Genomic DNA, 26,838 nt, shown 5'->3' on the forward strand with positions numbered 1-26,838 from the left:
ATGAAGGGTCTTCATTAGCCCAGTCGGAGTAGGACGTTAAACCCCATTTCAATTCATTTCTTTTTAATAAACCAGTTTCAATTATGCAAGTAGAGTGCTGACCCTTGCAGACTAAATCTTATTATTTATGTGGATGGAGTTATCCTTCCATTATGACTTTCTGTTTAATAATTCATAGACAGATAGAGCGAGTCCCTTTGATTCCAACTTTGGGGGGTTGGATGGCCGAATGGTTAGCATGTGCGTGCTGTATCATAAAGCCTTCATTGAGTCAAATGGCGTGGTTTCGAATCCCCGGTTATACGTGACAAGGAGTAGGGTCGCCTGTCCAACCTCGTGGGTTTTCTCTGGGTCCTCCGGTTTCCTCCCACTGCTAAAGACCCCTACGTGCAAGCGAATTATTGAAATAAAATTAAACCATATGTTAGTCCCGAAATGACCTAGTTTGTGTCGAGTGGATGTTAAACCCCATTTCTCTCTCTCCGATTCCAACTTTATCTTATCGTAGTGGTTTAACACGTGTGCATGAAATCCCATGGTCTGTCATTCAGTCCTGTGGCATGGTTTCGGTTTCCCACTTGAACATTACAAGGAGAAGGAACTAAAAACATATGGTTCAATTTTATTTTAATAGTTCGCTTGCGCATAGGTATCTTTAGCAGTGGAGAGAGAAATGGAGATTAACGTCCACTCGACACAAACTAGGTCATTTCGGGACTAACATATGTTTTAATTTTATTTCAATAATTCGCTTGCGCGTAGGGGTCTTTAGCAGTCGGAGGAAACCGGAGGACCAAGAGAAAACCCACGAGGTTGGACAGGCGACCCTACTCCTTGTCACGTACAACCGGGGATTCGAAACCACGCCAGTTGACTCAATGACAGGTTGTATGATACAGCACGCACGTGCTAACCATTCGGCCATCTAACCCCCCGCTTTAGCAGTGGAAGGAACCGGAGAAAAGGAAGAGGTTGGACAGGGGACCATACTCATGTGCAAGCGAGGACTTGACTCTAAATAGTACCCCCGAAAAAAACCCCACTAAGTTTGGCTAGCAGTCCACATTCTGATCACCTTTTACCTTCACGGTTTGGTCATCAGACCTTGTTTCTTTGTCCAACCCTAACGACAAGACACACTATCCTTGTCACCAGCCCTGCAGGTGAAGCCTGACTTTTCTATTGAGAATCGGTCTGTGGAATACCAAAAGCTTTTCCCTGCCTATCCCTGCAGGTGAAGCCTGACTTTACTAGTGAGAACCGGTCTGGGAAATACCAAAAGCTTTTCCCTGCCTATGGCAGGATTCAAATCTGGAAATTTGCTTTCTAATTCAGATCCCTCATCATATATCATTTTTGAAATTGAGAGTGACCCCCGCCCCCCGCCCCACCTGCTGACTGAATACACAGTGAATACACTGGTTCCACAGTCAATTTAGCTTGAAAGAAAAATTATCCACAAGATTCTTTTTTAGAATTTAGTTTTTATTGACATAAGGAATATTTAACCATTTAAGGATACATTACAATTAAATACTGCACAACTTAAACATAAGTACTTTTGTGCATCATATACATAAGGAATATGGCACAGTTTAAACAAAATAAGGAATACAGCACAGTTGAATATAACGAATATAATTCAGTTTTAACCCTTTCAATGCTAGACGTAAATCCACTGCCTGTGCTAGACCCTTTTTTGAGAAAAAAAGGGAGGTTGGGACTGAATGCCAAGCAGTACTTATGGAAGCTTTTATGAAGAATCTTTTTGTCTGTTGGGATGGGCATGAGGTTGGGCTAAGAGGAAAAAATAGAATTTTGGAAATTTGCATAATAATGTAGTCACCTGACGTCATGGCGGCCATTTTGGATTTCTCATTTCTCACTAAAGCTAACACGAAAACGAATTTTTCTCCATGAAATACTTAAAAGATATTGTTTTTTTCACTGGATTTTGATAAAGATATATAAAATGAACAAAAATATCAATAGCAACCATGAGCAATGCCGCCGCGAACACGCCCATCACGTCTCCTGCTGCCATGACCATGTGCGGATTGCAATACCTTGTTTTTACTTTCACTTTCACTTTCATCCCCAAGTCCCATATCATTATCAATATAGTCAGTCAATAGATCTACACGTTCGGGAATCAGGAATTACCTACGTCTTTTACGATCCAGCAGGCCAGCATTATTATCAACATCAGAATTATTGTCAGAATCTACTGCAGACACAGGGCTATCGTGTTCACATTGGGCTTGTTTATCATGCACGGGAGACATAGCTAGCCATGGGCGGATCGTCGCGCAACAAATCACACACTTCATAATACCAATCACTGTCCTGACTACTATCATTATCAAGTAACTGGAAACGAATTATGTGTATCACCCGCCTCGAAATTGTCCACGTGTTGGTCAGCAAGACGTCATTCACGACTTCGTCGAGAGTGCATCGTCTACGTTGTCACTATGCACTCCGCCATTTTACGGTTTGCCGCTTTGAAACACGTGAAATATGTTCTAGTGTATAGAAAATACAATAGATGGCACTTGCAGTTACGGTACTAATTTTAGCGAGGGCTTTACTGAGTACATGGTAATACCGGGTACGGGCATTTTACCGACATTTTATAATACCCGGTACTACCGGGTATACGCAGTGAAAGGGTTAATACAAGGACTAAAGCTCAGTTTAGACAGACGAAATATAGCTCAGTTAAAATATAAGGAATATAGCGGTTTAAACATAAGGAATACGGCACAGTTTAAAATTAACAAATATAGCTCAGTTTAACCATAAGGAATATTGTACAGTTTAAATACAGCCCAGTTTTAAACGTATGGAATAATGCTCTGTCTAATTATAAAGAATATGGCCATTATATAAGGAAAATAGCCCAGTTTAAACACAAGGAATGTAGCCCAGTTTAAACTTTAAACATAGGGAATATAGCCTAGTTTAAACTTATGAATATAGCCCAGTTTAACCGTAAGGAATATAGCCCAGTTTAAACATGAAGAATATAGCTCAGTTTTAACATAAGAAATATAGCCCAGTTTAAACACAAGGAATATAGCCCAGTTTAAACACAAGGAATGTAGCCCAGTTTAAACTTTAAAACATAGGGAATATAGCCTAGTTTAAACTTATGAATAAAGTCCAGTTTAAACGTAAGGAATATAGCCCAGTTTAAACATGAAGAATATAGCCCAGTTTAAACATAAGAAATATAGCCCAGTTTAAACACAAGGAATGTAGCCCAGTTTAAACATAGGAAATATAGCCTAGTTTAAACTTATGAATATAGCCCAGTTTAAACGTAAGGAATATAGCCCAGTTGAAACATAAGGAATACAGCCCAGTTTAAACATAAGGTTATAGCCCAGTTTAAAAATAAGGAATATAGCATAGTTGAATAAGGAATATAGCTCAGTTTAAACATAAAAAATATTGCCCAGTTTAAACATGAGGAATATAGCCCAGTTGAAACATGAGAAATATAGCTCAGTTTAAAAATTAGGAATATAGTCCTGTTGATACATGAGGAATATAGCCCAGTTGAAACATGAGGAATATAGCCCTGTTTAAACATAAGTAATATAGTCCTGTTGATACATGAGGAATATAGCCCAGTTGAAACATAAGGAATATAGCTCAGTTGAAACATAAGGAATATAGTTCAGTTTAAACATAAAGAATATAGCCGAGTTTAAACGTAAGGAATATTGCCCAGTTTAAGCGTAAGGAATATTGCCCCGTTTAAACATAAGGAATATAGTTCAATGTAAACATAAGGAATATAGTTCATTTTAAACATACAGAATATAGCACAGTTTAAACGTAACTCAGTTTGAATATAAGGAATATATATCAAAGTTTAAACATAGGGAATATAGCTCAATTTTAATAAGGAATATGGTTGAGTTTAAACATAAGGAATGTAGCTCAGTTTAAACACAAGCTAACAGTGAGGCTGATCTTCCCCACCTCAATTTATTTATTTCTTGTATTCATATCTTTTTGTAAAGCATTAAGCAATTAAATTATGTACCATTCTGTTTAACCTGAGCAGAAAATGCTCATTATCGACTTGGCCATGGTATTTATGTAATGAAACTATACACCAAGTATCATCACTCTCAAAGTTACTGTCCCAAAGCAATGGCAAATCGAATTGCTTACCTCTGCTATGCCTAAACAGAGAATGCTCAACATCAAAATCAATCATGGTATTTATCAAATGAACACTTGCACCAAGTTTGATTGTTCTACCTCTATTAGAAGCCGAGTTCCAAAAAGTGTTACACACACAGACAGGCAGACCAGATGAATCCATTTTTAATAATCCCCTTCTTTCCTCAAAAGACAGGGGGACAATATGGCATAAACAGAAAGAAAAATTGGCAGGTTAAACATTATAGAATCCTGTGAACGCCCCAATGCCAAAAAATATGTGGTCTGTGTATTATTCAGATTAGTGAGTAGCAGACATTTAACACGCCTCCTTGGGTGATTTAGCTGATGTGGGCCTATGTTTTATTGCCTTGCAACCTACCTTTTAAGTTTTGAAAGATATGATTTGCAAATGCTAAGAATCCAAATGATTGGGCAAGATTATTTTTAAATAAAAATTTGAAATTAACTGCCCAAAAAACCCCAACAGTATTTTTTCTGGTCAGAAAATAGGAAATGTGTCATTGTCGCTCGGATAATAGCTTTTGTTGTTTAAATCATCTTTATGGTGATAAAGTTTTATTGCTAGACTGTTCATAAGTCTCTAAAAAGTGAGCAAGGGAAATAACTCTAGAAGTAATTAACTGAAATTGTTAAAATACAATTTTAAAAGGTGCCTTTGTTTCACTAATTTGAACAAGGCATACCAATTTTGGTTGATGACTTTTCTTATTAGAGTGTTCACAAGATTTTACAATTAATCAAGGGCAAGTAATTAACAGAAATTATTGATGTTTAAAATTCATGTCCGCTTCGTTTCACTAATTTGAACAGTGAACGTTAGAGCATTCAGACTATTTGACAAAGGGCAATAACTCTGAAAATCATTATCAAAAATCAATAAAATTTAATAGGATTCTTCGTCTCACAAATTTTTTATTCACAGAAACTGGATTGGAGGACAGGCAGAAGCCTATAGACCAGACCCCCTCTCCATACATTAATCTTAAAAAGAACTGAAGTTAAATGTAGTTATTAAAAGTGTTCACAATTAAAGAGGACGGGTGTATAATAACAGTATATTGAATTGTTCCTGAAATATTATAACAAATTATTGAATTCTTCTTTAATTATTCTTACAAAATTTGGAAATCTTCCAGACATAACTTAAAATTTAAAAGTTTAAATTCTTCTTACAAAAGTTTAAATTCTTCCTAAATTATTCCAACTAAACTTTGAATTCTTCTTGAATTATTCCAACTAAACTTTGAATTCTTCTTGAATTATTCTAACAAAAGTTTAAATTCTTTCTGAATTATTCCAACTAAGCTTTGAATTCTTCCCGAATTATTCTAATAAAATTTGGAAATCTTCCTGTCTAATATAACTTAAAATTCAAAATTTGAAATTCTTCCTGAATTATTATAACTAAACATCAATTTATCCTGAAAAAATAGAAAGATCAACTCAATAATTTATTTCTTTTAGAAATGGGGCTGAACATAAAACTTTTCTGCCCGGAGAGCGGCGTAATGCCTACTCTTATATCGAATTCCAACTGCTAAGGGATATTTTACATGCACACTATTGTGTACACCAAACCTATGGTTTTCGTCCCATCCGAAGGATCAAGGATCTTTAACATGCAGTCAATGGTAAACACATGACCCCCTTTTGTCCTATCCAAACAACTAGACAGTTTTCCATGCCAGGTCCTCGAGTACAGCACCTTTCAATAACATAAACTTTAGAATCTATCTGGGCAGCAGTAAGAGAAATAGCCAATTCTAATATAAACTGAGTTTTAAATTCTTACCAATAATTTGCATTCTTAGCATTTTCAAATCATATCTGAAAATACACAAAATATAAATAAAGATATATACCTGTGAGGAGGATGGACAAAAATACAATGAAAAATGAACTGCAAAAACATCTGATTTCAATCATATTGTTCTAACTCATTAACTAAAGGTGGGGGGGGGGGGAATAATTAATGTGTTCGCATTGCATCATATGGTCTGTCATTGAATCAAGTGGGATGCTTTCGATTCCCAGCTTATACATGACAAGGAGTAGAGTCGCCTGTCCAACCTCATGCTTTTTTCTCCGGGCCCTCCGGTTTCCTCCCACTGCTGAAGACCCCTACACACAAGTGAATTAATGAAAAAAATTAAACAATGTTAGTCCCAAAATGACCTAGTTTGTGTCGAGTGGACGTTAAACCCCATTTCTCTCTTTGGCTCATTAACTACAGGTAATATAAGATATACACCCCAGTGGCTTTAGTCCTGTAGCACTTGTTACATGTTAATATAAACCTGTAATGGTAAATCTCTTTGATCTTTGGGGTATATTCTATGCCCAGAATAACTTGAGGTCTGAAAGTCGAGGACGGCTTTGGATATATACAGGGGAATTTGGGGTCAATCTTCTGAAAGTTTTTCTTTAAACCCGTAACAGGTTATTCTTCCAGGGTAGGTTTTTTTCCCCCATGAAACAAAATCTAAGGTTTTTCCTACGTGAATTCTGGGATATTCTCATTTTGAGTACATGTAAACATAGACGGTTTATAAGCAAGATAAAGTCGGCGATTTCGATTATGCCTCGGTTTTTCTTTTTCTCAGGTTATTTTCTTCAGTCTTTCTTTCCCCAGCATAACCTCAGTCTCGTGCTTTATCCTACACATACTGACTACCCTGGTTGCTTGAAGAAAATTAGCTCCAACTGGGCTAATGAAGACAGGATATGTGTAAGGGGCACGCCTTTTGGAAATTAAAATAAACGGAAAACAAGCCAACAGTGAGGCTGATGTCCCCCGCCGAAATAGGAAAATAATTAGAGGACACATATAAATTTATCACAAATTATCTTTTACAAAGTATTGAACAATCAAACAGTTCAACCAATCAAATTGCTTATCTCTGCTTACCCTAAGCGGAAAATGCTCATCTTCGAACTCCATCAAGGCATTGACCTAATCAACACATACACCAAGTTTGAACATTCTAGCTCAATTAGGAAGAGAGTTATCGTGCCCCAAAGTATCAACCAATCAAATTGCTTATCTCTGCTTACCCTAAGCGGAAAATGCTCATCTTCGAACTCCATCAAGGCATTGACCTAATAAACACATACACCAAGTTTGAACATTCTAGCTCAATTAAAAGTTATCGTGTCCCAAAGCATCAACCAATCAAATTGCTTATCTCTGCTTACCCTAAGCGGAAAATGCTCATCTTTGAACTCCATCAAGGCATTGACCTAATCAACACATACACCAAGTTTGAACATTCTAGCCCAATTAGGAAGAGAGTTATCGTGTCCCAAAGCATCAACCAATCAAATTGCTTATCTCTGCTTACCCTAAGCGGAAAATGCTCATCTTCGAACTCCATCAAGGCATTGACCTAATAAACACATACACCAAGTTTGAACATTCTAGCTCAATTAGGAAGAGAGTTATTGTGTCCCAAAAAGTGTGACGGACAGACAGACGAACGGACAGACGGACAGACAGACGGACGGACAGACGGACGAACCCATTTTAATAGTCCCCTGCTTTCTTCGAAAGGCGGGGGACAATAAATGTGTGCCATATGTCTGATATAATGCAGTTATATATTCTGACTGTGGCTTTCTGTAGGATCATTTTGTGTGTGCCACAGCTATGCGCGTGATAGGGCAGTTTGGGGCTCAAAGAGCTCTAGTTAGGGTGGTTTCGAGCCATCTAATTGCTAAAAGCGTTAATCAAATTGGCAGACACAAATGAACATAGGTTGCTAGGCAACAAAACATATGCCCACCAGTAGCTATAGTCCTCTAAGCTAACCAACCCTTAATGGTGCTAGTGCGAATCAATAACCAAGAAAATAACTAAGGAAGAGTTCTTATCCATAGGGTTCATCCTTTCAATAGGATAGAAAATCAATATCAATTTCAGTTTGGTGACAGTTATGTTTCTTTTTTAAATTTAGCTCAATGAAGTTCATTTTTTTTTAAATTGAGCTAGATGCAAGTTAATTTTTATAAAAATTGAGCTCGGTGACAGTTCATTTATTTTTAAATTCAGCTTGGTGACAGTTCATTTTTTTTGAGTTTGGTGACAGTTCATTTTTTTAAAAATTGACAAAACTTTTTTTTTAAACTGAGCTCAGTAACGGTTCTTTTTTTTTTAAAAAAAACTTTGTGTTCAATGACAGTTTTTTTTTAGTTGTTTTTTTTAAATTCAGTGACTTTAATAGTTTATTGGTTACACTTACATCTCCTTACTGAGTAGCTGCTCCACTCGAATACATTTCTGAAAATATATAAAAAAACTGGCTGAAAAGACTCTCCACAACCGAAACTTCTGTCCAGAAATACAAGTAACACTATACTATGTACCAGGGTTCCTAATCTATTCTGAAACGAACAGGCCAGAATTGGGAACTGGCTCAAATTAATGAGGTTCCGGTAGGGAGAGAGAGAGAGAAATTTGGTTTTATGTCTACTTGATACAAACTAGGTCATTTCTGGACTAACATATGGTTAATTATATTTCAAGAATTCACTTGCACATTGGGGTCTTTAGCAGTGGGAGGAAAGGCGAGGACCCGGAGAAAACACAGGAGCCTGGACAGGCGACCCTACTCTTTGTCACGTAAAACCGGGGAATCAAAACCACGCCAGCTGAACCTTATGATACAATTCGCATGCGCTAACCATTCGGCCATCCAACCCCCCAGTACAAAATAGGGTAATTATAAACTTTGATTCTCAACAAAATTAATTCTTTGTAATCTGTTATGGAGAGTGTCAAAGGTACACCTTTTTAAACATTTTCCATATTCAATTCATGTACCAGCTTGAAGTTCACGTTAGTAATAGTAACATTACCGCCTTTGTTTATTCAATAGACAAACGGATATAGTTCATCAGTTGATTGAAATTAGGATTTTTCTACTACGGCCAGTATCAGAAAATGCCACAGGTGACCCTACTCCTTGTCACGTATAACCGGGGAATCAAAATCACGGCAGTTGACTCAATATCAGACCTTATGATACAGCACGCACATGCTAACCATTCGGCCCCCCCATGTGTCAGAAAAATATATTATTAGAGACTGTTTCTCTGTGTATTCGGTGTTCCATAAGGGATTATATTCAATGAAGATTTATATTCAATGAAGATTTAATGCTTAACTAACAACTTGTCAGTGAAACCTTCAAATGTATGATCCAATTATTATTTTAATACCTACCTGGAATAATTTCATAGGAGTGTCAAAGACACGCGATTCCCGAGATTCACAATCTATGCCAAGATCGTCTTTACATTCGCCACATGGCTTATTTTTACAAAGTCAACCTACTGGACCTGTTATCAATAATCAGCAAGCTTGTTTGTTTTTTTTATCGGATTATCAAAATTACCGTTAAATGTGCTAATTACTCAGATTATCAAAATTACCGTTAAATGTGCTAATTACTCGGATTATGAACCATATGGCTGATTGTCCCGGTCCCTGAAGTATGACAGTTATTGTAACCAACAAGCAAGTTGATTGACTTTTTAATCAACAAGTTATAATTAACTTGTAATTTAGCTGAATGTAGATTGATTTATGATACCATAGTGTCCGGTTCATTGTTTTACCAATCGGCTTGATTGAACGTCAAGTGGTTGAAGCCCAACAAAAAACAGCCGTTTAAGATTAGTGCTGTACAATCACACAAATTTACTGAATGTAACAAATGAAATGAAATGAATTGGGGTATAACGTCCTACTGTTCTGCTCTGAACTGGGCTACTGAAGATGGGCATACGCCATACAGTGTGCTATGAGGGAAATTATGCCCAGACAGTGGCACTACAGCCTACTCTTATATCTAATTTCAACTGTCTAGGGATCTTTTACGTGCACTCCAATGTATACATGGGACCAGAGGTCGCAGTCGCGCAAAAATCAGCGTTTTTCACGCATTTTTTTCAAAATAAACGCAAATATTGACGGATGCTGCGTAATTTACACACAGAAAATGCAGCCGACGTGAGCAAAATTAGATAAACGCCGATATAGAGAGCAAAAACGCAAAATTTTTGAATGTCTGCATATTTTTACGCAACTCGAAATTGATGTAAAAAGATCGCACCCATAACATTGTTGGTAGGTGATGTTGTAGTAGATTGTCTTCCTGGTCGACTGCTGGCTCCAGTTGTTTGATCACTCAAAACTAAAACATAGAAACTAATAAATTATATCTGAGCTAAATCTCTATTCTTGGGCCACAAATGGGTCACAACGCATATAATAATGTAATATGAATGTATATGAACTGATTTCCATTCAACCGTTTCTGTGTTTACTGTAATTTCTAATCAGTCCAAATTGAATGGCAGTCTTTGGTGTCTGTTTATTCCAGTCTACACCGGTAGTATTCTCCTGTGGGACATGTTTAGCATTGTTCCTTGAGTTGCTTCATTATAAATGGCCCCTGTCTTAAATATTGTAAATTATTGCACCTTGTATACATAACATGTTATTGTCTGCGATATCACCTCGGTGGAAGCAGACGTAACCAGCGGCTGCCAGGCAGGATACGCCCACATTTTCGAGAGATGGATAGAGAACGGACAGGGGCGACGACAATATACGTCCACATGAAAATGTGGGTGTATAAAAACAACTAACACACACACAAAATATTGGATATCAGAAACCCATCTTTTCACGGTAAGATAACAACATCAATGTTGATTTAAATCGATCAGTAAGTCCTGTTTGCAATATTGAAAACTGTGGATGATATCGAGTTTGAAACTTGCCTCCTTTAAACACAAACTTTTTGCGAAGAGAAAATGTCTCATGTTAGAGGACAATATTGGTGTCAGTCATTATAAAATATGTGATAGAACTGGTTAAATACATCCCAAATATAATTTTAACACAGAGATCATTGCTACGGGAGACATGTAACAAGCACGTGAAGAAACAGGAAGTGACGACAAACATGACAAACACGAGTTATCCTTCTATATAACTAACTGAAATAACCAGCGATAACAGACACGCGATCGAATTTCATTTGACTGATAATTCAGTTGAAGATGAAAAGTTATATGAGACGGTGAGAGGATATCTGACAATTCAAAAAAAGAATTGGCTGTCAGTAGAAAAAGATAACGAACAAATTAGAAAAAGTCCGTGCATTACCATGTTTTTATTAAGAATAGAATGAATAAAAACGAGGAATTCACAGGATTTTTCTATTTTTCTCGTTTTCCCTTATCTAGTGACAGCCAATTCTATTTTTGAATTGTGAGATACCCTCTCACCGTCCCATATAATAACTTTTTAATTCAACGGAATTATCAGTGAAATGAAAGTCGACGATCGTTTTTCGGTTATCGCTCGTTACTTCATTCAGTTATAAAGATGGATAATTCATGTTTGTCGTCACTTCCCATTTCTTCACGTGCTTGTTACACATCTACCATAGCAATGATCTCTGTGTTGAAAAACATTTGGAATGTATTTAACCAGTTCTATCACATATGTAATAATGATTGACACCAATATTGTCCTTTAAAGCAAGACAATGATTTCTTTCCCTGAAATCAAATACCATATTCTTGGGAGAGAGAGAGAGAAATGAGGTTTAACGTCCACTCGACACAAACTAGGTCATTTCGCGACTAACATATGGTTTAATTTTATTTCAATAATTCGCTTGCGCATAGGGGTCTTTAGCAGTGGGAGGAAACCGGAGGACCCGAAGAAAACCCACGAGGTTGGACACGCGACCCTACTCCTTGTCACGTTCAACCGGGGATTCGAAACCATGCAAGTCGACTCAATGACAGACTTTATGATACAGCGTGCGCACGCTAACCATTCAGCCATCCAACCCCCCCCCCCTACTCTTGTGACTAAAATGGCTCACTACACCATCCTAGAGGTCCACAGTAAATCATAATAATGATTTTAAAATATCAATAATAACGACAGTGACTTTACTTTCAAAACTGCTTGGAAAAATCCAAACAGAATCAAAAGTTTCATTTTGAGAAATAAAGTATCTATATCCGTTATCATTTCTTAATTTCATAATGCTAGCCGAGATATTAGGAGCTAGATGTTGTCAAATGCTAGTTTTATGTTAAATGTTGAGCTAGAATTTTCTCAAATGCTAGATTAGATGTTAGATGTTGAGCTAGACTTTTGTCAAATGCTGGATGTGCTCTTTGTGTTGTGTGTTGGAATATCTGTTGCATCGTGACACATAGTGTGCTTATCATATAAATCTGGATAGGCTGATACTTGTGTTGGGTATAGGGCATATCTGGTGCACTGTGTCACATAATGTGCGTATCAAAAAACGTGGATGCGCTGTTGATGCATTTTTGATGTTGGGTGCAGGGTATATATGGTGCACTGTGTCACATACATAATGTGCTTGTCATAGAAACCTATAAGTGTTGTTCATGTGCACTGTGTCACACAATGTGCTTGTTATATAAACCTGGATGTGCTGTTCATGTGCACTGTAACAATCATAGTGTGCTTGTCATATACACCTAGATGTGCTGTTCATGTGCACTGTAACAATCATAGTGTGCTTGTCATATACACCTGGATGTGCTGTTGATATGTGCTGTGTCACAATGTATGATGTGCTTGTCATATAAACCTAGATGTGCTGTTTATGTGCACTGTGTCACATAATGTGCTCGTCATATAAACCAGGGGCCTGTTTTATGAAATTTTAACTGAGATAAAATCCAAATTTTAGTAATTTGATTGGATAATATTAGATTGATTTTAGTGCTTAGCCAATCAAAGTATCTACTAAAATTGGATTTTATCTTTAGTTAAGAGTTCGAGAAACAGGGCCCTGGATGTGCTGTTCATGTGCACCATGTTACATGTGCTTGTCATATAAACCTTTGTTTACTGACCGGTCAGTCGTCTGACTAACTCATCAACCAAATCACCAGGTCTCCTGGGAACAGGTGGAGCCACTTCCTCATTTTTACACCGTAAAACTAGAACAGTAGATTTAAAACAATAGCAACAATCATCTTTCAACTAAACAAATTATCCACTATTTTAAGCTCTTGGTAGAGGTTTATTCACAACCTAAATTTTTGAATTAAATTTGTATATGACCTTTTTGATGAAAAAAAAAAATCCTAATTTATTATCCATCATTTCTTAATTTTTTCATGTTTTGTATATACAAAAATAAAATGAAAGGAAATGGGGTTTAATGTCCTACTGTTCTGCTCCAAACTGGGCTAATAAAGACGGGCATACGTTCTGCACCACTGACAAGGGGAAACCACGCTGGAAAATCCTGATCAACTTTCTCGGCCATCACCAGCATAAAACCCCCAACCTCCAGGCTAGCGAGACAGCGTCTTAGTTACTTAGCCACCGTGGCTCTGAAACTTGTAAGTAACTTGTATTTCACATAATTGTGTCATGTGTTAAAGGGACAATAACAATCTTGCTGGCTTGACAGCTCCAGAAAATAAAAAATAGCCTTATTCTAAGTACTAGATGTGTTAGTGTCTTACCTGTTGTGTAAATTATCTCTTAAATCCTATTTTACTTGTCCAGAGGGTTCAAAAATATTTTTAAATCCAAGTCACATTTGAAAAGCTTTACGTCAGGCTTTTCAAATCATTTAGTTCAATTTTTTAAATTAGGTGTGTTAAGACGAAATTTGTATCATCAATTCATTGGAATATTGTAAAATAGTGCAATTTGTTGACCAGAATAAAGATTGGGACATATTATTCAGTTACAACAAGAGTGGTATTGAGCCTTTAAAAATCCTAACATTTACCACCTTTAATGAAATGGAGATTAAACCCAAGCTAGTAGTAGAAGTTGTCTATACTTACAATGAAACAGAGATTAACCCAAGCTAATAGTAGAAGTTGTCTATACTTACAATGAAACAGAGATTAACCCAAGCTAGTAGTAGAAGTTGTCTATACTTACAATGAAACAGAGATTAACCCAAGCTAGTAGTAAAAGTTGTCTATACATACAATGAAACAGATTAACCCAAGCTAGTGTAGACGTTGTCTATATATACAATGAAATGGAGATTAACCCAAGCTAGTAGTAGAAGTTGTCTATACTTACAATGAAACAGAGATTAACCCAAGCTAGTAGTAAAAGTTGTCTATACTTACGATGAAATGTAGATTAAACCCAAGCTAGTAGTAGAAGTTGTCTATACTTACAATGAAACAGAGATTAACCCAAGCTAGTAGTAAAAGTTGTCTATACTTACGATGAAATGTAGATTAAACCCAAGCTAGTAGTAGAAGTTGTCTATACTTACAATGAAACAGAGATTAACCCAAGCTAGTGTAGACGTTGTCTATACTTACGATGAAACAGAGATTAACCCAAGCTAGTGTAGACGTTGTCTATACTTACGATGAAACAGAGATTAACCCAAGCTAGTGTAGACGTTGTCTATACATACAATGAAATGGAGATTAAACCCAAGCTAGTGTAGACGTTGTCTATACTTACGAGATTTGCCTCTTCCGATACCAGCCATAGATAAAGAATATGCAAATACATCAAATGAATGATGTTTAGTTGTATTCTGGTGCATTAAAGCTGCCTTGGATTTCTGATTGGGAATACGAAGCTGACTTGTCTTTGCATTGGTTACGCTTGGTGTTTCACTGAAAACATGAACAAGCTGTTGTCATGCAAGATATGCCCACATTTTGCAAGAGATGGACAGAGAACAAGTGAAAAAAAACCCCAAAACCAACAGTTGCCATGCAAGATATGGAATCATTTTGCTAGAGCTGGACAGAGAACAAGCTAAAACAAAAAGATTTTTCATACAAGGCTGACCTTAAAAATATCTTTGTTTCACCAAACCCGACCCACAATCGAGGAGAAGGGTCGGTAGGTCGGTTTTTTTTTCAGATTTTTTTTTTAAAGTTAGAGAAATCAATACAGAAAACTTATTAGCTGTTTTCTACAGATTCATTAATTTTGTTTAATGAATTTGGGGTCTGACGTAAAAAGTAACGAACTGAAAGTTTTTTTTATTAAACTTAAGAGCTAATTTGACAGCTTAATAATTTTCCGGGTGGAAACATTCGTCTTCTTTATTCAATTGGCAAAAAAATCAATGAGTGAATGACGATACTGCGGGTTGTGCCTTCATTTTTCTCGAAAACGGATATTGAAAATATCGTCGTCATGTTTAAAACTACGCACCACAGACATAGAAGCAGAATCATTTCGTGGGAATGGACGTGTATTCGTCTGCAACCATTTTGTTGAGAAGCGACACCTATGACGCTTTCGTCTTGATCAACCAGTTTCAATAATGAATCAAACCATAGCCATAGTAAAGGGAAATAACTCTCGTGATATATTTCAGGTTGACACACAAAATAAAATAAAAAGATCGTGGAAAAGTGCAATAAAATAATTTAAGTCAGGGGTGGTTTTAGTTAGTCGGTCGCGTTAGGCGAAACAAAGATATTTTTAAGGTCAGCCCAATCCAGGAAATTACAGTCCGATGTGCGCAAGTATTGAAAGGAACCACGATTGAGATATAAACATGTATTTTAAGTTTTATCAAAATCAGATAAAAATTGTGACCTCTAGATGGTCCACAACCTTGGTATTACATACTTTTACACTCCTTATACGGCATTTAGTAATTGAACAGTCAAAATTGGATAAAAATTACGACCTGTAGAGTGTCCACAAAAAAAATGTGAATGAACGGACGGACGGGGGTGACGAAAATATACGTTTGGGTGTATAAAGATATGTAAATAATATGAAATTCTCTATTGCGCTATAACTACACCACATAATGACATGCTTTAAGCGCTGACCACACATCAAATAGCACAATACATAAAACACACAACATGTATTAAAAATATAATTTAACAAAAACTTTTAAAGAAGACAAATCTAGGCCAGAAAATATGACAAAGGATTACAGGATTGTGTCGGAATTTGTGCTTTTTTACAGACTTCCATCAATGATAATTCAGAGAACCTTTTGATCCCCATCAACCATCAGGTGCCCTATCTATAAACAGAACATTAAAGAGGGTTTATGAAGTGAAATGGGGTTTAACGTCCTACTGTTCTGCTCCTAAACTGGGCTAATGAAGACAGGTATACGCCATACAGTGTGCTATGAGGGAAATTTTGCATGGACAATTCCAACTGTCAAAGGTTTGTCTACAGAACATGCATGTGGGATCTCAGTTTTTTTTTTGTCCCATCCAAACAACTAGACACAGTTACTTGTCAGGTCCTCTATTCTACACCACTAACAAGGCCAAACCACTCTGGAAAATCCCATGGAACTTTCTCGACCAACACCATGATCGAACTCCAGAGCAAAGGGAGAGCCTGTGCCTTACCCAATAAGCCACTCTCAAATAAGACCTGCAAAGAGATGGGTTTTAATGTCCACTCGACACAAACTAGGTCATTTTGGGACTAACATATGATCCAATTTGATTTCAATTGGCTTGTGATTAGGGTTCTTTAGCAGTGGGAGAGAATAGGGAGGACCAGAGAAAACCCACCTGGATGGACAGACGACCCTACTTCTTGCCATGCCCAAGCGGGGAATCGAAACCGCACCACTCGACTCAATGACAGACCTTCTGATTCTTAACGATTCGGCCACCCAAACCCCCCTCACTCAAATAAGGGTACAAGTGTTACAACATATGGCCAGGAAGACGATATCAACTTACATTCCTAGTTCCTTATTTGAGAGAGAGAGAGAGAGAGGGGGGCGCGAATAATGGTTACAACATATGGCCACAAAGCCAACAATATCAACTTACATTCCTAGTTCCTTGTCTCGAAGCTTCTGGTAAAATTCCTTTCTCTCTGATCTCTGCATACTGTAAAGATAGATTTGTGCAGTATATTCCGCTGAACTCTTTTTGAACATTAGTTGACAAATTCCACTTAACTCTTTAGGTGACAAATTCCAGAGGTGGCAACAAGTCGCGGCCCCTTGAGTCCGTGTCGAGTCCCAAGTCGCTGACTTTAGTAATGAGTCTTGAAAAAGTCCCGTTCAGGTCGCCAGTTCATCATACCAGTCAATAATTCATGGAAAATAAGGTAAGTTACAGTTTTGTTCATAATTAAACATACACTATGCAAGAGCTAAATCTGCAAATTTCAGGTCTTTCTTTTGGCCTGAAATGTTATCTAAATTATTAATTAGACATTAATTAACTTATCCAGACCATAATCAACTCTCGATGGCTTCGCTAGCCCGCGATATTTACTGGATTGGAACCCGGTCTGCTGATTCTGATTAAATCAAACCAGCGGCTGCCAGGCAGGATACGCCCACATTTTCGAGAGATGGATAGAGAACAAGCTAAAAAGAAAGCGATTTTTCGTACAATCAGGGGCCATAATTCAGGAAGTTACGGTCCGATATGTGCGAATATCGAAAGGAACCGAGATCTTTGGGTTATCAACTTACATTTCAAGTTTCAACAAAATCGGATAAAAATTGTGACCTCTATAGTGTCCACAAGCTAAAAACGTGATTTTTCGTACAAACAGGGGCCATAATCCATGAAGTTTCGATACGATACATGCCAATATTGAAAGCAGCCGAGATATTTTGGAGATAAACCTATATTTCAAGTTTCGTCAAAATCGGATAAGAATTGTGACCTGTAGAGTGTCCACAAACAGACGGACGGACGGACAGGGGCGACGGCATAATACGTCCACATGAAAATGTGGGCGTATAAAAATGGATAGTCAAGACTATGTTCTTTTTATCCTACTGACTTTAGCAATGATGAACGAGGCTACGCCCAAAATTCAATCGCTAAATACTCGGTTCAGGGTGGATCAATCTGATAAATTTTCAGCAAATTCGCTTTACATTATCTAATTTTTAACTGTTATAGTGAGAACTACCAGCTCTTTATCTAATCTCCCATAATGTATCTTTAATCTGGTGTTGATTATTGAACCGATTCTGATGAGTCAGTTAGGGATTATTGATGATAATTTAAGGTATGAATGAACTAGGTACGAAACAGCCAAGTTACAAAAAAGCCTGCACCCGTTTTGGTATTATGACCAGGTAGTACTTAACCAGGTATGGAAATAATGGTTTTAGTTGTACCTGACAAAGTGTCAGGCACTAATGAAATAGTACCTGATATTTTCAATTTAGTGCCTGAGATGTGTTGATAATATCAATAAAAAAGACAAATCAGTACCGGACAAAATTACAGGCACCAGGTTTAGTGTCTGACAAATCTGAGCCTGACATTGTCTGTGATAGGTGCCTTATTTCCAGGCTTGTATTTAACACCGCCATGTTTAAGTATTGTTACAGAATATAAGATTATACCAAGAAGTAGTGAGTTGTGGAATTATTGTATGTTCAATCTTACACCCCCTCGTCGAAGGGTTGGACTGTAATCAGGTCCATAACCCCCGGATGATAAGATAGCTATATCTTTGTCTGGTTCATATTCCCCAAAAAATAGAATCAGAATGGTAATATCAAGACACCACAATTACATTGCTGATTGCATATTTAAATTCTAAAATTACAGTAACTAACCACCTAGAAGTATTTCTGTACTACAAATTCTAAAATTACAGTAACTACCTACCCAGAAATATTTCTGTACTACAAATTCTAAAATGAAACTAACTACCTACCCAGAAATATTTCTGTACTACAAATTCTAAAATGAAACTAACTACCTACCCAGAAGTATTTTTGTACTACAAATTCTAAAATTATTCTAACTACCTACCCAGAAGTATTTCTGTACTGTAGATTCTCAAAAAAACTTGGATCCACTCCCATTCTGGCATGGATTGGAATCTCTACAATTATAGGAATGAAATAAAATGAGGGAGAGGGGATAGAATTGGGGTTTAACGACCACGCAACACAAACTAGGTCATTTTGGGACAGAGAAAAACATGAGGTTGGGCATAAGACCCCATTCCTTGTCGCGTACCAGCTGGGAATTGAAACTATGTCACTTGACCTTCTGATCTAAAGAGCTCACCTCCACCACCACCACCCCACAATCTATAGTAATATTTGTGACTGTCGTTTGTCTGGGTTTGTGGCTACGCTAGAGCTGTAACAAAGTGTAGGTGGTGTTGGCCTACTGCTTTCGGTTTCTAAGCTACGGGCACAACCCGGACCACGCCAGGTTATCTGCTAGTAATGAATAAAAGATAAACCGGATCAAATCAAATCTGGCCCGGAGTTCACAAAGCATTCCCAGACTTAAGAATTTACTCAACTTTAAATCACCGTTTATGAGAAATATCTTTGATCCAGAAACACACAGATGTTTTTGATACATTAAAACAACTCAAGTTTTTATTAAGGGAAATATCTTTGATCCAGAAACACACAGTTTCTTATTGATGTATTTGATACATTAAAACAACATCACTTTTATAAAGGGCTATATTTTAGTTGACATAATTTGAACAATTTTGAGTAAATTCTTAACTGAAGTCTGAGAAGGCTTTGTGATCTCGGGGCCAGATATTACCAGCATCCCAGTTTTCATCAAGTATGGTACAAGCAGCATTATATGGTGGCACATCAGTACATCCTTTTAAATCCATCTTCTCTCCATTACGACGATTTTCATCTAAAATATGCATAATCAATAACAATCAATCAATCATAGAAGTTTATATAAACAAAATAGAATCAATAATTCATTGATTAATTAGTTATTAGACTAGGAGTTTTTAATTAGTTTCTTTTCTCCAGCTTGGAGAAACACGAAAGCTTGCAAAAGCAAATCCAGCTTGGAAAATCATGTCTAGATGGCAAACACTCCCAGCATGGGTAGAGAGAGAGAGAAATGGGGTTTAACGTCCACTCGACACAAACTAGGTCATTTCGGGACTAACATTTGGTTTAATTTTATTTCAATAATTCGCTTGCGCATAGAGGTCTTTAGCAGTGGGAGGAAACCGGAGGACCCGGAGAAAACCCACGAGGTTGGACAGGCAACCCTACTCCCTGCCACGTACAACCGGGGATTCGAAACCACACCAGTTGACTCAATGACAGACTTTATGATACAGCGCGCGCACGCTAACCATTCAGCCACCCAACCCCCCATCCCAGCATGGATAAACATGTCCAGCTCAGAATAACACGTCCAGCTGGGACATACACCCCCTTGGTTGGAAAAAAAACCACATCCAGTTTGGATAAACACGACCTGCTTTGAAAACAAGTCCAGGTTAGAAAAAATAAATTCCTGCTTGGAAAAAACATTTCCAGCTCTAAATAAAAAGTCCAAAATGGAAAAAACATTTCCAGCTCTTAATAAAAAATATACATCCCCAGGTTGGAAAAACACATTTAGCTTGGATAAACACGTCCAGCATGGAAAACCACTCAACTTGGAAAACCGTGTAGTTTGGAAAAACACTTGCAGCTGGGAAAACCGTGTCATGTGTTCTCATCATGGATGATTTACAAGACTGACCGACTAAAACTACAACAACTGTTAGGCTATAGGAGAGAGAGAGAGATGAGGTTTAAAGGACAATATTGGTGCCAGTCATTATCACATATGTGAAAGAACTGGTTAAACACATTCCAAATATAATTTTAACACAAAGATCATTGCTACGATAGCTGAGTAATACAGGTTTCCTGAATCGGAAGTGACCAACGCCAAAGGAAAACACGAGTCCTCTCTCTATATAACTGACTGATGTGACGAGTGATAACAGATACAGGGCGAATTTCTGCTCACTAATAATCTCTTCGATAACCAAAAGTTGTTGTGTGAGATTGTGAGACGATATCTGACAATTCATAAAAAGAATTGACTGCCACTAGATAAGTGAACACGAAAGAAAAACAGAAAAAGTCCGTACATTACCATGTTTTTATAAGGTATAGAATGAATATAAACAAGGGAATGTACAGACTATTTATATTTTTCTCGTGTTCTCTTATCTAATGACATTCAATTACTCTATTGAATTGTCAGGTATCCTCTTACAGTCCCATATAACAACTTTTGGTCTTCGAAGGAATTATTAGTGAGCAGAAATTCGGCCCTGTATCTGTTATCACTCGTCACATCAGTCAGTTATATAGAGAGATGACTCGTGTTTTCCTTTGGCGTTCGTCACTTCCGATTCAGGAAACCTGTATTACTCAGCTATCGTAGCAATGATCTCTGTGTTAAAATTATATTTGGAATGTGTTTAACCAGCTCTATCACATATGTGATAATGACTGGCGCCAATATTGTCCTTTAATGTCCACTCAACACAATCTAAATCATTTTGGGGCTAACATTGGGGTTGTAAGGAGAAAACCCAGGAGGTTGGACAGAAGACTCTACTCCTTGTCATGTACATGTCGATGGCTTAGAGCACAACTGTACTATGTCCATTTTTGGTGAAAATAAGATTTTTAGATATTAAAAATCCTTATTCCAGGGCGCTTGTTGTGTAAAAAGATACAAGTCCCCTGACAATTTAAAGCTGTCGAAAAGGCAAAATAACCATAAGTGTTATGTACTACCCACATATTTCTTTAGAGCAAACATAGTCCATGTCCGGACATAAGTCTTTTGTGCATTTATTCTGGCAAAAAAGTGCGGACATAAGTCATTTGTACATCAATTTGAACAAAAAAGTACGGACATAAGTCATTTGTTGTGCACTACCCACATATTTCTTTAGAACACACATAGTCCATGTCCGGACATAAGTCTTTTGTGCAATTATTCTGACAAAAAAGTACGGACATAAGTCATTGTGGATCACATTTATCCAAAAATCAGCTGTATGCTGTGCTTAAGTTGAAGTGCGTCTCTATCAGCCTATTTGAATTGATTCAAGCAATAATCTTTCCTGAAACCATATACATCCACTGATAACTTACTTTTTTATAGCTTATTGAAATCTTAAAATACGTTTTTTTCTCAAACCTTAAAAAATGGACATAGTACAGGTGCGTTCCAAGCCATCGATGTGGAAAATGAAAACCACGTCACTTGACTCAATGACAAGACTCAATGATTTCATGCGCATGTTAGGGTATGACAAATTGTATGATCCTTACCATATTCTATTTCTCTTTCAACAGCTACACGGAATGGACAGTTGGACATGTGATATCGCAGTTCAGGTTTTGGCATCTCATGTTTAGCATTAAATGGACAGATAGCATAGTCCTGGCCAGCATGATTCTAAAATTAAACAAAACCTTATATTAATTCTAAATACTCTGAAAGGACAGATAGCATAATCCTGACCCGCATGATTCTAACATTACATTAATTTTACATACTCTATCATTAAAGACCAGAAATGAAATGAAATGAAATGGGGTTTAACGCCCTACTGTTCTGCTATGACTGGGCTAATGAAGACGGGCATACGCCACACAGTGTGCTATGAGGGCAATTTTGCCCGGACAGCGGCACTACGGCCTACTCTTATATCGAATTCCAACTGTCAATGGATCTTTTACGTGCACGTCAATGTGTACATGGGACCTCAGTTTTCTGTCCCATCCGAATGACTAGACAGCTGTCCTTGTCAGGCGCTCCGTCCTGCATCACTGACAAAGGGGAACCACGCCGGAAAATCTGGATGAACTTTCTCGGCCAATGCTGGGATTGAACACCCAACCTCCAGGCTAGCGAGCCAGCGTCTTACCCACTTAGCCACCGTGATCCCCCATTAAAAACCAGCTTCTAGTTGATAAAAATAGGTGTGTCAGGGTTAAATGTGTCATTTAGCGCTATAGGAATCCCTTGTAAACAACAATATTGTGAAAGTTTAGTCGCTAATAGGAATGTAAGTCCAAAAGTGATTAAATTCCATTCAGTATTTGCAAATAAAGATATGATAAATTGAAATTTAATTAATCTATGCTTAGTCTCTGTGATCCACTCCCGGCATATGTGGTATCAAATTAACCGGCATGACCCCGCAAACGTTTAAGGCCATGGGCGAATCGTGCTTCATCGCCACCCTCTACCCCCACATATTTGGTATCAAAAAAACTAGCATAACCCCGTGAATCTTTCAGGATACAAATTTTGGGTCCTGGGCAAATCACGTTTCGTTGCCACACTCCACCCCCACATATATGGTATCAAATTAACCAGCATGACCGCTCCCATTCCTGAATCAACGACTGCGAGTTTTACAACATCTGGATGTTGCTTGTTTACTTCACAATTCCCGAACTTATAGCTATGTTATCTACAGACACGTGAGCAGTAGGTCCAATCAGAGGTTGTGACATTGCGACCTCCACGGAAACCTTGACATTGAATGAACCTTGAACTTTGCAACTGATATATCACAGGTAGACACTTGGTATTCGCGATGATCGAGTAATCTGATAGGCTCATAATATGCAGGGTATTACGTGAAGGCCTTGATAAGATGTACGTAGTTAAAGCGAGATCAAGCCTTCTATTGAAGATGCATGACCCCATGAATGCTCTAGGCCATCATATTTGGGCCCCGGATGAAGCTGGGTATCCTGTGAGTCAAAGAATAATAATATAAATACCTGTCTACATTTCATTAAATGATATTGATATCTCTTGGCTCGGATCATATGAACCTTGTCGTAGGGACATTCTATTAGTTCTTCTGGATCAGGTACATGATAAATAGACATCTTGTCTTACTACACAAACCTACCAAAGAAAAAAAAAAGATCATGAAGGTCATTAACCCATTAGTCCTTGGTACATGTAAATATTGACAACCCCCAGTTCCTTAAAGAAGGGGGGTTGGATAGCCGAATAGTTACAGCATGCGCGTTCAATCATAAGGTCTAGCTGTCATTGAGTCAATTAACTGGCATTGTTTCTATCCCCCGGTTGTATGTGACAAGGAATTGGGTCGGCCTGTCCAACCTCGTGAGTTTTCTCTGGGTCCTCCGGTTTCCTCTCACTGCTAAAGACCCCTACCCGCAAGTGAATTATTGAAATAAAACTGAACCATGTTAGTCCCGAAATGACCTAGTTTGTGTCAAGTGGGCTTAAACACCCCATTTATCAAACTTCAAGTTTGGTCAAAGGTCACGATATGTAACCAGGGCTAGCGCTATCCCAACCCTAACCCTGCCCCTGGACCAAGCCCTAACGCTTAGCCTATCCTAACCCACAATCTCGCCAACAATACGGTGCCCTATCCTTATTTTACATGTCCAGGACCTTGATGAAATCTTGAGCTCCCCTTAAAAATTAGATCTAGCCCCCAGCAATTATATGGCAATATTTTGTTTAAGACTGTTTGGTTTAGTGTAGTGTAGTGGCGCAACATGCGTGCCTAGAAAAACAGGTAGGCCAACATTACAGGAGGAACAGTATCGAAGAATAAATGTTTTGCATTAGTTGCCATTGCAGTAATATTCAACCACATGGACTGTAGTACCGGTAATAGATAATTTTATGAACGCCGTCACTGGGGCCAGATCATCAAATCGCTGTCGCCTGTGTCGGGCTGTGGTTGGCTACAACAGATTATGATAAAAGAATATAACGTTCTTGTCAGACACCTGCGTAACTAGATGCGTAGATAGAAAATACCTGACCCACGTCCTCCTCCTTCTGGAACTGCCACTCCAGTGCCACAGTTTCGCACACCACGTGCTTAGATGAATTTAAAGAGACATCTCATAAATAGGGACATTCTGGTTAACTTTTTTTATTACGTCAACCTCTTCTCCAAGGCGGAACCAGGATTTTTTGCAGAAGGGGGTTTGCTAAGGTTCCTGTGAAGGAAATTCGACAGTTGACAATGCATGATGCCATCATCGTCTCTAAATTACGCAGGCATACATACACACTGTACAACACCCCGTTTGACGTCTATTTTTATTATGAATTATATAGGATCACATTGTGATTCAATTTCATTGATGCAAAGCATTAAATGTGATATCACATAATATGTCTGTATCATTAACTATCTCGCGCTTTGAACCAGGGGCGTGCTGGCAGAGAGTTTAGGAGGACGGTGTCCTCCCAGGCCCCCATTAAACAATAAGTCCACTCGTATAAGCGGGCCCCCATGAGAGCTCTAATTTTCACGCGGAATCCCCTCAAAAAATTGAGAGTGCGCACGCGAAAAATCATACATATACAACGATTAGTAAAATATATTATGCTGACGTGCAAGTCACCTTAAGGTGAAATGGTCTTTGATACATGTATTCATGCCTCGATATGTATAAGATGCAATTTATTATTTGGATAGAAATACATTGTATTAGCATTATATTTAGCAGACCTGTCATGAGTGTCTTGTGTAGTACAGTAGTATGTCTTATAGTCAAAATAGCAGCATAAATTTGGAAAATATGATACCTAGATTTCTCCCAGAAGTGCTTGCAAAACGCGTTTCCCGTTGTCAAATTTCAAAAAATTTTGGGGGGAGAGAACCCCCCCAAGACCCCCCTACCAGCGGCGCGCCGTCGGCGACGGGCCCCTTCGGGGACCGTCCTCCCGGGTCCCTTCTGGGCCAGCACGCCCCTGCTTTGAATGTCCAGCCCATCCCACCATCTGATGTGTATAGGGGGAGGGGGGCGAGGGGCAAACCCCCTCTGAATCCGCCCGGTTTCCCATCTTGCCGTATCAGACGGGGGAGTCGGATTTATTTGGACGTTAAAATGCATCAAATAAAGTAAGTATTATTATATATACAATATATATATGTTTAACGTCCACTCGACACAAACAAGGTCATTTCGGGACTAACACATGGTACAATTTTATTTCAATAATTTGCTTGCACGTAGGGGTCTTTAGCAGTGGGAAAAAACCGGAGGCCCCGGAGAAAACCCACGAGGTTGGACAGACGTACAACCGGGGATTCGACACCACACCAGTTGACTCAATAACAGACCTTATGATACAGCGCGCACGTGCTAACCATTCGGCTATCAACCCCCCCCCCCCCGTTCTTTTGAAGTTTATATAAGTCTGTACAAAAGTTTTTGCTTTATCGCAATCTACCAGTGAATCATCTGGATGTGATTAGTGTTGGAAAGGAGGGGGTAGGGGGCAAAAAAGCTCTCGCCTCAGGACATATTTTTCCTCTCAAGGGCCCTACAGCGTCTGACTGTTAGTCCTAAATCACCCCGACTACGATAACCATTACCCGTTTTCTTAAAGCAATGATATTTATTAGTTCTTTGTCATATTTTCAAAACGCTAAGATCAAATCTGTACTGAAAACACTGGCGTAGTTTCGATTCGCCGTTTGTACGTGACAAGGTGTAGGGTAGCCTCTCTCTCTCTCTCTCTCTCTCTCTCTGTACTGAAAACCTTTTTGAAACTAATATACGCCAGGTACACAGGTGCGACGGAATGGTTTGAAAAGGACCACAGTATCAAGGCGTGCAGTGATCCAAAAAAATTGCTATTTGACTTAACGTGCATCATTTGAGACAGCTTTGATGTTTTATAGTTGTTTTAAAGAGCTGTGTTTAAGATATATAGTGTCATTGTGGGCCTGTCAGTGTCACACTATTGCGTGCTAGCGTATGCCAGTGTTTGAAAAATATCACTCATGGGGACAATTTATGAGATCATGTTTTTCTAGAGCAGTTTTGT

General features: G+C 38.1%; 1 long non-coding RNA gene across 4 annotated transcripts; it reads right to left on the reverse strand.

The window, feature by feature from the left end:
- Positions 1–5,456: 5,456 nt before the first annotated feature.
- LOC126831990 (uncharacterized) lies at positions 5,457–24,842 on the reverse strand. Of its 4 annotated transcripts, none has more exons than XR_008785855.1 (12): positions 24,816–24,842; positions 23,784–23,913; positions 22,317–22,443; positions 19,762–19,863; positions 19,000–19,072; positions 17,038–17,097; positions 14,720–14,877; positions 13,123–13,209; positions 10,317–10,397; positions 8,442–8,479; positions 5,996–6,030; positions 5,460–5,624 (listed from the first exon to the last, which is right to left on the reverse strand). It is a non-coding gene; the product is annotated as an uncharacterized LOC126831990 (long non-coding RNA). The 4 variants fall into 4 exon arrangements; XR_007684466.2 differs by having other exon boundaries at positions 24,811–24,842; XR_008785854.1 differs by having other exon boundaries at positions 24,780–24,831.
- Positions 24,843–26,838: the final 1,996 nt, after the last annotated feature.

Source organism: Patella vulgata, chromosome 1 (genome assembly GCF_932274485.2).
Source record: "Patella vulgata chromosome 1, xgPatVulg1.2, whole genome shotgun sequence".
Classification (NCBI taxonomy): Eukaryota; Metazoa; Mollusca; class Gastropoda; family Patellidae; genus Patella; species Patella vulgata.